Here is a 13853-nt window from a genome sequence, read left to right on the forward strand (position 1 = left end):
GACTATTTTAATATTCGAAATTACATTTTATTTTTTCTTCAATTTGACAGATGTGACAAACGTGCTTTTTTTTATCAATTAAAAAATCTTACGCCATATAAGATTTTACACAAGTATCACTAATTTCAAAGTAACCAAGTATATTCTAGGATTTAAATCTAACCCTTCATCATAACTCTCCAAATTTGATCAAATGGTAAAAATTTAAAGACTGATTTAAATTAATTTAAAATAGATAATTAACATATAAATATCATATCATAAATAAATTATCAAATTTAATTTATAAAATACTAATATTTCATCATTAAATAAATGATGAAAACAAAGCACATTCTAGGATTTAAATCTAACCATTCATCATAACTCTCCAAATTTGATCAAATGGTAAAAATTTAAAGACTAATTTAAATTAATTTAAAATAGATAATTAATATATAAATATCATATGATAAATAAATTATCAAATTTAATTTATAAAATACAAATATTTCATCATTAAATAAATGATGAAATTTTGTTAAATATTTTTAAAAAATTATAACTATATAAATAATTAGAGTTTTAACATAATTTAAATATGATAATATTCTTAATTAACTAAAAAGAATTGCTACAACTAACGAAGAAATAGTCTGAAAATATATCCTGAATGTCTATTTCACTTTTTTATTTTTCTTTTCTTTTTTTTTCATGTATTTTTTTAATCATCATAAATATTTTTAAAAAAAATAAAAAATTCACAAAATTATTAAAAAAACACTTCTTCAATCACTAAATAAAAAAAATTAAAAAAAAAATTAGGCAAACGTCCCTTGGACGTTACCTACTTCTAGTATATATATACTAGTAAGGACAATGTGCACTGCACGTATGCCCCAATGGAAAAAAATAAAGAGAACAGAAGAAGTAGCATACCTATAAAAAACAAATTATAATAAAATATATATTTTTACATTATGAAGGTTTATAATTATATTAGTAAAATTAATATTGTTAATTTTATTAAGTTCTTTTTTCTCACTTGAAGCCCGAAAGGAAAGAAGGAAAATTAGCCCATTTAGACCAGCCCAACCATTAGCCCGAACCACCAAAACAACATCGTTTTCAGCACAGTTGTCTAACACCCCTCAACGGCGACGTCTTGGTGCTCATCTCACCAAGACAGGCGAAAATCTACTCTGCAAAATGGAGTGGATGTCGGATCTGACATTTCAATCAAAATTTTTTTAGCTCTGGCCGAACCACAAACCAATTTCCAAAAACCAATGAAAGATCAAGATATGCAACTATAAAAGGAAAACGTCCTCCTTCCGACCAATTTCCAAACAGAGAAGAGAGATCTGTTTGCTGCTTGGAGAAGAGAGGTCTAGGTGTGTTTCGGAGAAGAGAAAGTGTGGGGAGAAGAGAAATGCGTTTTGAAGTGGGAAATGAAATGAGGATGGAGACGAGGAGCCCTTGGAAGACCCAAAATGAAGACAATGCCGTTTTATTTTTTTGCCACGTCGGATGCGAGGCCGCAGCGAGGACACGAACCGGTTGTCCACAACATTTTTCTTTATTTTTCACCTTTCTTCTTCCCACTATCTCTCCTTTTCTTGCTTTCTGTCTGATCCTCCACTTCTCACTCTTTTTTTTTTTCTTCTCCCTTTCTCCTATTTTCACTTTCCTTCTGATCTTCCACTTCTCCCTTTTTTTTTTAACCTTTCTTCTTCTGCCTCTCTCATCTTCTTGCTTTTCGTCTATCTCCCTTTTTCTTTTTCTTTTTCTTTCCTCTATTTATTTCGTTAAATTTGTAGGTTTGTTTTGTTAAGTGGTTTTATTTATCTGTTTCCATCTCCGTCTCTGTTTTTTTTCCTTACGTTTTCGTTAGTCTGTAGGTATTTTTTTGTAAATGATTTTATTTTATTTTTTTTTTCGTTTTATTTGTGTTTTTGTACATGTAGATCGAAATGTATATAATTTTTTTTTAGTTGGGCTATCTCTGGATATTTTTGTCTATAGATATGAACAGATCTTCGTATATTTGAAAATATTATATTGAGATCTGAATGGTGGAGTTTTTTTTTTTTTTTTTATTTCCCTACAGATCCGAGTACGGCGGTAGAGTGGGGACGGCGTACGGCGGTGCTATGGTGGAGAGGCCGTGTGTGAGACCCATTCAGGAGAGGGAGTTGTGGGGAGAATGGGGCTGTCGTGGAGGCTTCAACAGTGGCTTGAGTCCATGGGGGTGATCGGGCATTGCAAAACCACTGGGTTTCAATCTCATTTGACAAGGAATACTATGAACAACGTAACGCAAGATCATGATGTGACTGCTGGTGTAACCGAGCTGTCCATGTTTACCACCGGGTCGAAGCTCGAGGACTTCCTTCGCGGCAACATCGCCACATTCGGAGTTGCACCGCTGGCTCACTTTTTTACCTAGACTCCCACGGTTCAGCATGTGTCGGAGAGGCTCAGTTTTCTCGGTTGCTTGTGGCCTAGCTGCCGTGCATGAATATGATTTTATACTCAAAATGAGTCGGTTCAAGCAGTGATGAAAATGATAATATCTGGAAAAGAATTTGACAGAATCAGAATAGGATAATAACTGGAAAAGTGGAGGGAAAAAATAAAGAATAGAATCTGATGAGATTGATACTTTTAAGCTGAAAAATATTATATTTTATACCTAAAATCAGTCTCTTTTAAAGCAGTAATGAACAATACGAAGCGGCAAAAAAAAAATAGTTTACACTTAAAATGAATCGTGGTGGAAGCGGTGATGAAGAGGATAAGAAGGGAAAAATAATTTGGCAAAATCACAATAGGATAACAACCGGAAAATAATTTGGCAGAGCCGAAATCTAGAACATACGAGAGTCGAAAGACAAAGCAGGAAAATATATAGAGAGTGGAGGGCAAAATGGAAAAAAAATGTGACAACTCCTACTTGCTTATTCGTACTTATAGATATACTAGTAAAGGGCAAACACGTACATTGCATGTGTGCCCAAATGTAAAAATATAAGAAATAGTTTTAAAAATAAAATTTATGAAATCTAAAAATATGTAATAATAAAAAATAAGTTAATATATCATTGATCATAAAAATAATCACATATATTATTTACAGAATATCTATGATTACAATATAGGAATTTGCACGAACATATTTACAATTACACAATTTGCCATATTATGTTAAACAAAATTGACTATGTATTTAGAAGAGTTTTTTTTTTTTTTTCCTGATTAGAAATAAATTTTGCAGAATATTGAAATTGATTTTTTTACAAATTTATTTTCATTAATAATTTTAATATAACTTATTATCAATTTAAAGTTTAACTTTCAAATATATTTGTAATAAGTAATGGCCAAAACTTTTTTTTTTTTTTAAATTGTCTTTTGTTTTCTTATGTTTCCCAACACACCAGTATTAATGTATAGAGATATTGTTATAAAAATTCTCATTAATCAAAAAAAATAATCACACATATTATTTGTAGAATATCTATAATTATAACATAGGGACAAATAATCACATATAAATAACATCTATTTGTATAAATAATAATAAAACGTACCTGGATATAGGAGAAATTGATAATAACCAACTTTAAGAACGATAAATGATCGCTAGAAGTAACGGATCTATAAATTAAAAGAAAAATAGAAAATATTAGATCTATATCAATAATTATAGTTCATAGGATATGGCGTATATTTATTACTTCCAAAATAAATATATAAACAGTTTGAATAAATTGTAATATATTACAAATTTTAAAAGTTTTCAAATGTTCTTATTAATTTTGGATTAGGAAATAAAGTAGGAAATAAAGGGAAAAAAATACAGAAAAGAAATAGAGTATATTTTTTGAAAACTTTGTTTTGTTATTATAATTTTATGAATAATTGATATGTTAATTTAGGTTGAAAATTATTTTTAACATCTATGAATTTTTCACACCTAAAGGCATAAACGGGAAAAAAAAAAAAACTGAAATTTTAACATTTTAAATATAGCCCCTAATGGATAATACCTCAACCTCATGATGCAAGGTAGGGAAAAAAAAACAAAAAAAACCTCTAACTCCAATACGGCGCCGTTTGCAAGCAGAAACCCTAAATATTTCCCCTCCTCTCTAATTATTTCATTCTCAACGCCGACAGCCTCATTTTTCTCCCTCACAAGTTTCTCTCTTCCCAGTCTTCGTCCCCGTGCTCCTCTTTGCTCCATCTTTCTCTATTTTTTTCTGCACTACGTCTCTAACTAGCGTTCACCATCTCAAGAAGCCGAGATCCTCTCTCCAAAATACAAGTCTTTCTACACGACTAAGAGCATTCTCATTGGATTAGCTAAAAATTAAATCCAATGAGAATTTAGCTATTAAGTCATAAAATAACTCACATTGAAATAGTTACAGTAATATCTAAAATAATTTTTAAATTTGAAAGGAACTATTCATTCATCAAATCTATTTTATATTTTTTTTTTCTCTCTCCTTTTAATATCAATTATTTTTCTCTCCATTTTAAATGACAATTGAAAAAATATAATTAGAATACAATTACTAATTAATATATAATATTATGAATAGTAAAATATGATAAAATAAAATAAATTCATAATTAAAAAAATTAAAAAATTTTCAAAATTATTAATTACTCATTACTATATAATGAATAAATGGATAATCTAATGTGGAGATTTGATGTGAATAGTTAAAATTAAATTAATCTTATATTATTTTATTGTCATATAATGAAAAAATGACTATTCTAACGTAGAAATTTATGTGAATGTAATAGCTAAATATTAAATTCATCTTACATTCATAAAAAATGTACTTTAACTTTAACTAATTCAATGAGAGTTCTAAGAGGCTATTTCTATCATCTCTATCTATTTATATTTCCATCGCACAAGTTTGTTCCCTTTTTTTTTTTTTACATTTTCGTTGCTCTGTTAGGGTTTTTTTCTTTATAAATCTGAACATATCTTCGTATATTCGAAGACATCGTGTTTCGGACATGAATGGTGTTATTTTTTATTTATTTCCTTATAGATGTACAGCTCAGATCCGAGTAGATCTTCTTTTTTTTCCTTTTTTTTTTTACCTGTTAATTTTTTTCTTCCTACAGATCTGACTCGTTCTATATTATTTTTTGAAGTTGGGTTTTTTCTAATTTTTTTTTTCTATAAATCTGGTCAGATTTTCATATATTTGAAGAGATGGTGTTCATATCTCATTGATGTCCTATTTTTTTTCGTTATTTGTTTTCGCTTTTGTTTTCTCTGTTCTTTCACGTTTTTGTGGTTATTTTTTTTTTTGGTTCGATATGCACTTTCTCAGATCTAGAAATAATATTTATTTTTTGTTTTATTTCTGTTAGCTTATATTTATTTTGTGTTTTGGGTTGTAGTGGCGATTTATTTGGTAGAAGTGTCTTTTTATTTCGAATTCCTACAGATTTGTAGATCTGTTTTGGTCATCTAAAAATGTTCATATTTCCTTATTTTCTTTCTATATATATTTTTTGTAGCCGTTTGTGATTTGTTCGATATACAGTTTGTGATTTGTTCGATTTATTGAGTTCAAACTCCATTCAATCTGTTTCTTTTACAACCTTTAGGCATGAACGTATGTAATTTTATTCTTCTAGTTTGTAGGCTGCAGCTTTTTTAGCTCTTAAGGATGATCGTATCCAGTCTATTCTAAGCATTACCATATATACACTTAGTCTTTTACTTTCCAGTCCTAGTCTATTAACCTGCATGTCAAACAACTATATGATAAACAGTGTGTGGTTTGGGATTCTAGCATATCTGTTTAGATGAAAACTTTATTTTACACATTTTAGACAGTTTGTGGTTTGCAATTTTTTAATTTGGATGTGTATGAACTATGCGATAAAAACAGATACAACATATGATCTAATTGAAAACAAAAATGAAGAGAGGCAATATCAGTTTCAATATGATTTAAAGCCAATGAAAAATTAACTAACAACAAAAGCTCAACATTTACACACTGTTAATTTTCAAAGTAAGAAGATATTCATCATGTTTGTTTAGATGATAATTTTATTCTCTTAGTCTAGTCTCTGGTTTTTTTACAGATCTGAGTTGATGTATAATTTTTCTGGAATAGGTTTATTTTTGAACGCATCTTCATATATAGTTTTAGGATATGTTTGGAAAGTGAGATGAGAATTTTGTATTTTATTTTGAAATTTAAAATAATATGTTTTAATATTATTATTGTTTTGAGATTTGCAAAAAGTGTATTGGGATTTGAAAAAGTTAAATTGTTTATTATATTTTGTATGAGAATTTGAAAAAGGTGTAATGATGATATGAGATGAGATAAAAATTTTATGTTTTATCTTGTGCCCCAAACCTGCCCTTATTCTTTGAGTTCATATATAAAGAGAGTAGAAAGAAATCAAAATTCAGAAAATAACAGCGGCAACAACAGCAGCACAATAAGTCCTCTTTTTGAAGTAGATTTAGTTTTTTAAAATGGAAATAGTGATGTAAATTTTTTATTTCTCAACCATTTCATACATGTATATAACGCATGGAAATAGTCAACAAACAGAGATAAAAACTGACCTGCAAGATTGCAAAACTGGAAGACAAATTTAGAATCCAGAGCGTCGTAAGAAACAGATTTGAGCATCCTCATTGGCTTGGCCAAATGAGAAAATTAGTTAAAATTTAGACAATTTGTACAAAAAAGACTTTACATTGGATTGGTTATTTCTAAAATAATTTGAATTTTTACTACAGTGATTAGTCAAATATAGAGAACTACAATTGGTTTACCAAACATTAAAATAATAATTTTTCACTCCAATTAAGTTTAATCTCAATTTTTTTTATTAGCATTAAATGACATTTGAAAATATGATTTTTTTAATATTAATTTAATTAGAATATAATTATTATTAATATTAAAGTGGTAGAATTATAAAATATGATATAAATAAATTAAATAAAAAATTATTAATTTAATAATATTTTTTTATTATATAGAGAATGAATGACTAAAATGTGGAGATTGAATTTAAATGGAATAAATAAATATAAAAAGTTATAATATTAGTTAAATTTTAAAGATGAATTTGATCAATCCAACAAGAATGCTCTGGAAGGTTAAAAGGATAGATTATAAACAGTGAAATTTAAGGACAGCAAATCCATTTTTATACCAGGTAGTCAGGAGCTTAAGCGGTAGAAAAGTAAAAATGAAGATAATTCTTTCATAAATAACGAAGCGGTGAAAGTGGCTGAGAGATGTAAAAAAAATCCAGAAGCCAATGGAAGATTGTAGAAAAGAAATCTAAAATCTGATAATGGCAGCACGGAAATTCAAATAACAAATGTAAAGACAGGAACAAAATTATAAAAGAAAATATTAGAATTTAATAATAATAAGACAAACGCTCGAGTTCGTGGGAAAAAAAAAAAAAAATGTAGAATCTGATAAGATGTGAAAAGGTTAAATCTAGAAGGCAGCGGAAAACAAAAGAAAAACAAAAATAACGATAGAATGGGAAAATAAATACAAGAATAGGGACAAATCTGATATAAAAATATTGGACGACCGAAATTCAAGGATAGAATGGGAAAATAAATCTAAAGAAGCAGGGGTAAAGTTGGGAAAAAATCAGACAATTAATATTGAAGGACAGAAATGGAAAAAGAATAAAAAAGTAGGGACAAATGGAAAATAAATCTAAAAAAGCAGGGGTAAACTTGGAAAAAAAATATTAGATAATTAAAATTGAAGGGCAGAAATGGAAAAAGAAAAGAAAAGGAGGGACAAAATCGAAAAAAAAGATGGACTAAGACTTGCCTGCTTATTGACGCTTATTATATATATATATATATATATATATATATATATATATATATATATATTATAATATATCCCACGCCATTGGGTTATGGAACCACTTGTGCACGTATATGATATCTTGCGGTTCTGGGTTATGATTGGATTGACTAGTAGGAGTAGGAGGCTTTGGGAGGAATGTGGACAAGCTTGCACCACTTATATATATTTAGGAGTCCTTTATTTAAATAGTGCCATTCAAGCTTCTTTCTTCGCAAAAACTTTCTTTATACGTAAAACGCTTTGTTAGGATTTTTTACATTTGGTTTTTTGCTTCCGTTACGTCGATCTTGCGGCTGCATGGCGGCCATTGAGGGCTCGCCACCTCTGGCAGCCCCGCCAAGGTCCTTTTCTGATCTAGTCTCCGCGGTGCCACTTCCGGAGATGGAAGTCCCTTTCCGTCACCTAAAAACCATTGATGGTGAAATGGTTTTCACGTTTACAGCAGAGGAGATTGAGAAAACGGCTCAACCGTTTCGGTATTCTATCGTCCTTAAATTCCTCCGACAGAGACCTTCTCTCGATGCTGTATGTACCTTTATTCGCAGCCGATGGGGACTGTCTAACATGCCAGTGATTTCTGCTATGCAACGACCGCGACATGTTTTTGTTCGGATGGCCAACGAAGTAGATTTCTATAAGGCTTTGTCCAGAGAGTCATGCGAGATTAATGGAGTTTTCTACTGTCCTTTTGCGTGGACACCGGATTTTGATGAAAGTTTTGAACCGCCGTGTGTCCCTGTTTGGGTGTTTTTACTAGGTCTCCCTCCAAATCTTTATCAGCCTTCGGTTTTAAAGATGCTCACAGCACCAATAGGAAGCTTCGTCCGATGTGATAACTCTACGGTTTGTGCGACGAGAACAGATGGGGCTCGGGTTTGTCTTCAAGTTGATTCTTCAAAGGAGCCAATTTCTCATTTTTGGATCGGTAAACCTGGGGTTCCACGAAGTAGGAGGCAGGAAGTGGTCTTTGAAACTTTGCCAGCTTATTGCTCTTACTGTAAAAGTCAAGGACACAATGTGAGGACATGCCGCATGATGGGTGAGAAGAAGAAACCGTTAAAGGGTGGACAAAAATGGGTGAGAAAGGATGAGAACCCAATAGAAAATTTTCAAAAGTTGGAAGGCTCAATGGATACGGTCGGAGAGGCCCTGGTAGTTACTGAGAAACATGACTCCCACACGGCATGTAATGCAGGGAAGGAAGTGTTGGAGGTAGAAGATGATTGTGATGGGCTGGATGGGATGCGGGTTGGTGATGGGCTGCGAGTTGGAAGCCCAGAATTTGTGCCGTTCATTCTCGGGGATGAAGAGAAACCATCCATTTCAGTTGCTCCTACGGGCCCGAACAATCAGATAGTGGGTCAACCTTTGACATTGGGCTTGGACTTGGAGATTATAGGTGGGGAGATGGACTCATGCATGAATAATCAGCTAATGGTAGTTACGGATTTAAATGAGGATGGACTTAGTGTGACTGAAGATCGGATAACCGTGATTAATGAAGGTGCTCAAGTGGAAAAATTTATTTCCAATGTTTCTGCTGCTTTGGCTGAGAAAGAAGTTGATGAGGCACAATCGGAAGGTGAACCTGATAGAGACAAGCTGAAAGATGACATGCGAAAAGATTATTGCTCTTATTCTGAAAAACCTTGGAAAACGGTACGTACGTTTCAAAAAAGGAACTCTACTCGGGCTATCACTCGCCCCTCCAAACTTAATTTATGATTAGTCCAATTATTTTTTGGAATGTCCGGGGAGTTGGTTCTTCTAAATCGCGTTTGAAAAAAATTATTAAAACCTATAGGCCTAATATTGTAGCCTTGGCTGAGCCTTTTCTGTTGGAAGACAAAATTCCCAAATATCTGGAGGCCTTCTGTTGTAATTTTTTTTGTCACTAATGAGGCCCAAAATGGGAAAATATGGCTTTTGTGGAATGCCTCGGTCACTATACAATGGTTGGCTGGGTCTAATCAATTTGTTTCAATGAAAGTTGAAGAGAATGGGTTTACTTTCATCCTTACTATTGTGTATGCTAAGTGCAACTCATTAGAGCGGAAGTTTCTTTGTGAGGACTTGGTTGCTTATAGTAATAGTAACTACCCTTGGCTTGTTTGTGGGGATTTCAATATTATCAAAGAGGATTCTGATCGGAAGGGAGGCCGAGCTCGTCCTTTTGCAGCGATGGAAGAATTTAATCTGTGCATCCAAAATTGTGGTCTGCTTGATATGAGTTCCAAAGGCTCGAAGATGACTTGGTGTAATGGTCAGAGAGGCTTGGCCAGTAGCTGGGCTAGGTTAGATCGTTGTTTTTTTTATACTAATTTTCTTAATTGTTATCCTAACATGTTTTATCAGGTTTTGTCTCGCACGTCTTCAGATCATTCTCCTTTGGTTCTCCAAATGGGTGATGATCCTTTCAGGTATGGGCCTAGTCCTTTTCGTTTTCAATATATGTGGACTGATCATGTTGATTTTCTTAGGTTTGTTGAGGGGGTGTGGAATCAGGAGGGCCTTGGTTCCGGGTTATCTAAGTTATCTTTTAAGCTGAAAAGGATGAAGGTTGCATTAAGAGATTGGAATCAACGTGTTTTTGGGAGAACTAATGTAATTATTAGTGATCTTGAGACTCGTATTGATACCCTGGAATCTCGCCTTCAAAATTCTTTCTCAGTGGAGGATGATGATAATCTTTTTGGCTACTAATCTGGATCTTTTAACTTGGAAGGGTCGCGAAGATATTCGCCTCTCTCATATGGCCAAAAAAAGTTGGCTTAAAGATGGGGATCAAAATTCTAAATTCTTTCATGCTTATTTGAAAGCCAAAGCTCATAAAAGGGTTACTGATATGTGTTTGGCGGATGACACCCTTTTACATACTCCTTTTGCTATCCACCAAGAGGCTGTTAATTATTTCAAAAATTTTTTGGGTGAGTGTAGCAATGGTGAGTTACCCAATTTAGGTGATTTCTTGTTACCTGTGATTACTGATAATGAGAACTCGATGCTTTGTAGTATCCCCTCTATTGAGGTCATTAAAACTGCTCTTTTTAGTATTCCTATTGATAGCAGTCCGGGTCCTGATGGTTTTGGTTCTGGTTTCTTTAGGGTTTGTTGGGATATTGTTAAAAATGATTTATTGGAAGCCATTTCTGATTTTTTTCAAAATAAAACTCTTCCGAGATTTTATACTGCTTCTTTTATTGTGCTGATTCCCAAAGTTGATAAGCCTAATGGTTTTGATAAATTTAGGCCTATTAGTCTGTGCTCTGTTTTCTATAAGATTTGTTCTAAGATCATTGTGGGTCGTCTGACTAATCTTCTCTCTAAGATGATTTCTCAGGAGCAATGAACTTTCATTCCTGGTCGTAGTATTTTTGAAAACATTAGTCTCACCCAGGAGATGATTCATTCTATTAATAAAAAATCTCACGGGGGTAATGTTATAATTAAACTTGACGTGTCTAAGGCTTATGATAGAGTGAATTGGAGTTTTCTTTTACATGTTTTGGATTCTTTTGGGTTCTCTTCTCATTTTTGCGACCTCATTAATTTGTGTATCTCCACCCATTGGTACTCTATCATGATGAATGATACTCCTTTAGGCTTTTTTAAAGGGGAACGGGGTTTGAGGCAATGTGACCCTCTTTTGCCTTATTTATTTATTATTATGCAAGAGGTTTTGTCTCGTCTTTTGAAGGTCGCTTTTCAGCATGGTAAAATTGGTCAATTCACTCAGGCTCGAGGTATGCCACTTATTTCCCATCTTATGTATGCCGATGATATTGTCATATTTGCTAATGGTGGTAATAAGTCTATGAAAAGTTTGATGGAGGTCTTACATGTTTGTGAGCTTTGGACAGGTCAAGTTCTTAATAAAGACAAAAGTGCTATTTTCTACTCCAAGAGGATTCATCCCTCTAGAATAGCTTCCATGCTTCGTATTACTGGTTTTTTGGAAGGTGTTTTTCCTTTCAAGTATTTGGGTGTTCCTATCGTGGTTTGTAGGCTTAAGGTTTGTGATTTTGGTGAATTGTTCGGGAAAGTGAGTAAGAAAATTGCAGGTTGGAAAATGAAATTGCTTTCTGCTGATGGGCGGGTAATTCTTTTGCGACATGTTTTGTCTAGCATGGCCACTCATCTTCTTGCTGTTTTACAGGTTCCTAAAGGGGTGCTTTTGGCGTTGAATCGGATTCTTAGTTCTTTTTTCTGGGGTGCTTCTGATGGCAAAGGTAAACGTAAGTGGGTGGCTTGGCATTCTATTTGTACTCCTACGGAGGAAGGAGGATTAGGTATTCGTGATTTTGGAGACATTCAAAAGGCCTTACATATGAAATTTGCCTAGCGCCTCATTCAGGGTCAGTCTTTATGGACTGAGTTTTTTAGAGGTAAGTATGTGCAGGGTAATCATTTATCATTATTGAATCCTAATAAGGGTACTCGTTTTTGGAAATCTATTGTTCGTAGTATTCCAGAGGTTCTGAATAATTCTAAATGGCTGGTTAGTGAGGGTAATATCTCTTTCTGGTATGATAATTGGGAGGTTGGTGGACCGCTCATTGCTCATCATCAGGTGATTGAGCATCCTTTGTTGAAAGTCAAAGAGTGTCGGGTGGATGATGGTTGGGATATTCCTCTCTTGGAGAGATTAGTGGGAGAAAGTAAAGCTCTTGAGTTATATTAGTTTTTGGCAAGGAGAAAGGAAGTGAATGATGTTCTTGTTTGGTTGAAGGGTAATAATGGTCAATTTGAGACTAAAAGTGCTTGGGATTATATTCGTATTCGTGCGTCTCCTCTTCCTTGGGCCCATTGGATTTGGCACAACAACTTGCCTAAAAAAATCTCTATCATGATGTGGAAAGCAACTCATAATTGTTTGAGTGTGGATGATAAAATAAGAAATATTGGCATTCCTATGGTCTCTAAATGCAATTGTTGTGTTAAGGGTCATATGGAGGATTTAAATCATGTGTTGTGTACATGTGATTTTGCTAGAAAAATTTGGCGTCTAGCTGCAACCCATTTAGGTGTTCATATGGGTGTTTTTCAGACTTGGAAGGAGCAAACAAATTTCTGGTTCTGTCGTGCTGGTAACTCTTCTCAGTTACGGATTATTTTTGGCCTTATTCATTCTATTGTCTCTTGGAAACTTTGGGATAGGCGTTGTAAAGCGAGGTTTGAGGAGAAACTTGAGTCAGTTCAGTCTCTCTGGCATGTCATTAAGCTTTGGATTCGGAGGAATATCTCTTTTATCATGAAAGTGTCTAAAATTTCGCCCCAGGATGTGAATATTTTACAGAGATTGGACATTTCGGTTTTAGTTCCTAAGCACAAGAAAGCCCGTGTGGTTAGGTGGCTCTGACCTCCTCAAGGTTGAATGAAGCTGAATTCGGATGGTAGTAGTTTAGGGAATCCTGGGCCGGCAGGTGTTGGGGGGGTGATCTGGGACAGTTGTGGTAGACTACATGCTGCTTACTCTGTTTTCTTGGATGAGGGGTCTAATAATTATGCTGAATTGAGAAATTTAGTGGAGGGCGTCCGAAGGTGTTGTCACCAAGGTTTTGGTAGGATTGAGATTGAGACAGACTCTCAATTACTTGTTAATTGGATTACCAAAGGAGCTTGTAATATTTGGTATTTAGGGTACGTTTGGGTGTTGAAAAGTGTTGAGACGTGTTGAGAATGTTTGTGAATAGTTATGAGTAGAGATTTGAGTGAGTTTGTGGGTCCCATTGAGAGTATTTTGAGTTGTTTGGATGTGTGAAGTATATTGAGTTGTTGACTTTTGAGTAGGTAGTTGAAAAATGTGTGGGTCCTATAAATATTATAGTGATTTGATTTTTAATAATAAATATTATAATGATTTTATTATAGTGATTTTTTAATATTAATAAATATTGTAGTGATTTTATTTTACTTTTATATATAATAATGAAAAATATTATAATGATTTTATTTTTA

Source organism: Juglans regia, chromosome 2, assembly GCF_001411555.2.
Source record: "Juglans regia cultivar Chandler chromosome 2, Walnut 2.0, whole genome shotgun sequence".
NCBI lineage: Eukaryota > Viridiplantae > Streptophyta > Magnoliopsida > Fagales > Juglandaceae > Juglans > Juglans regia.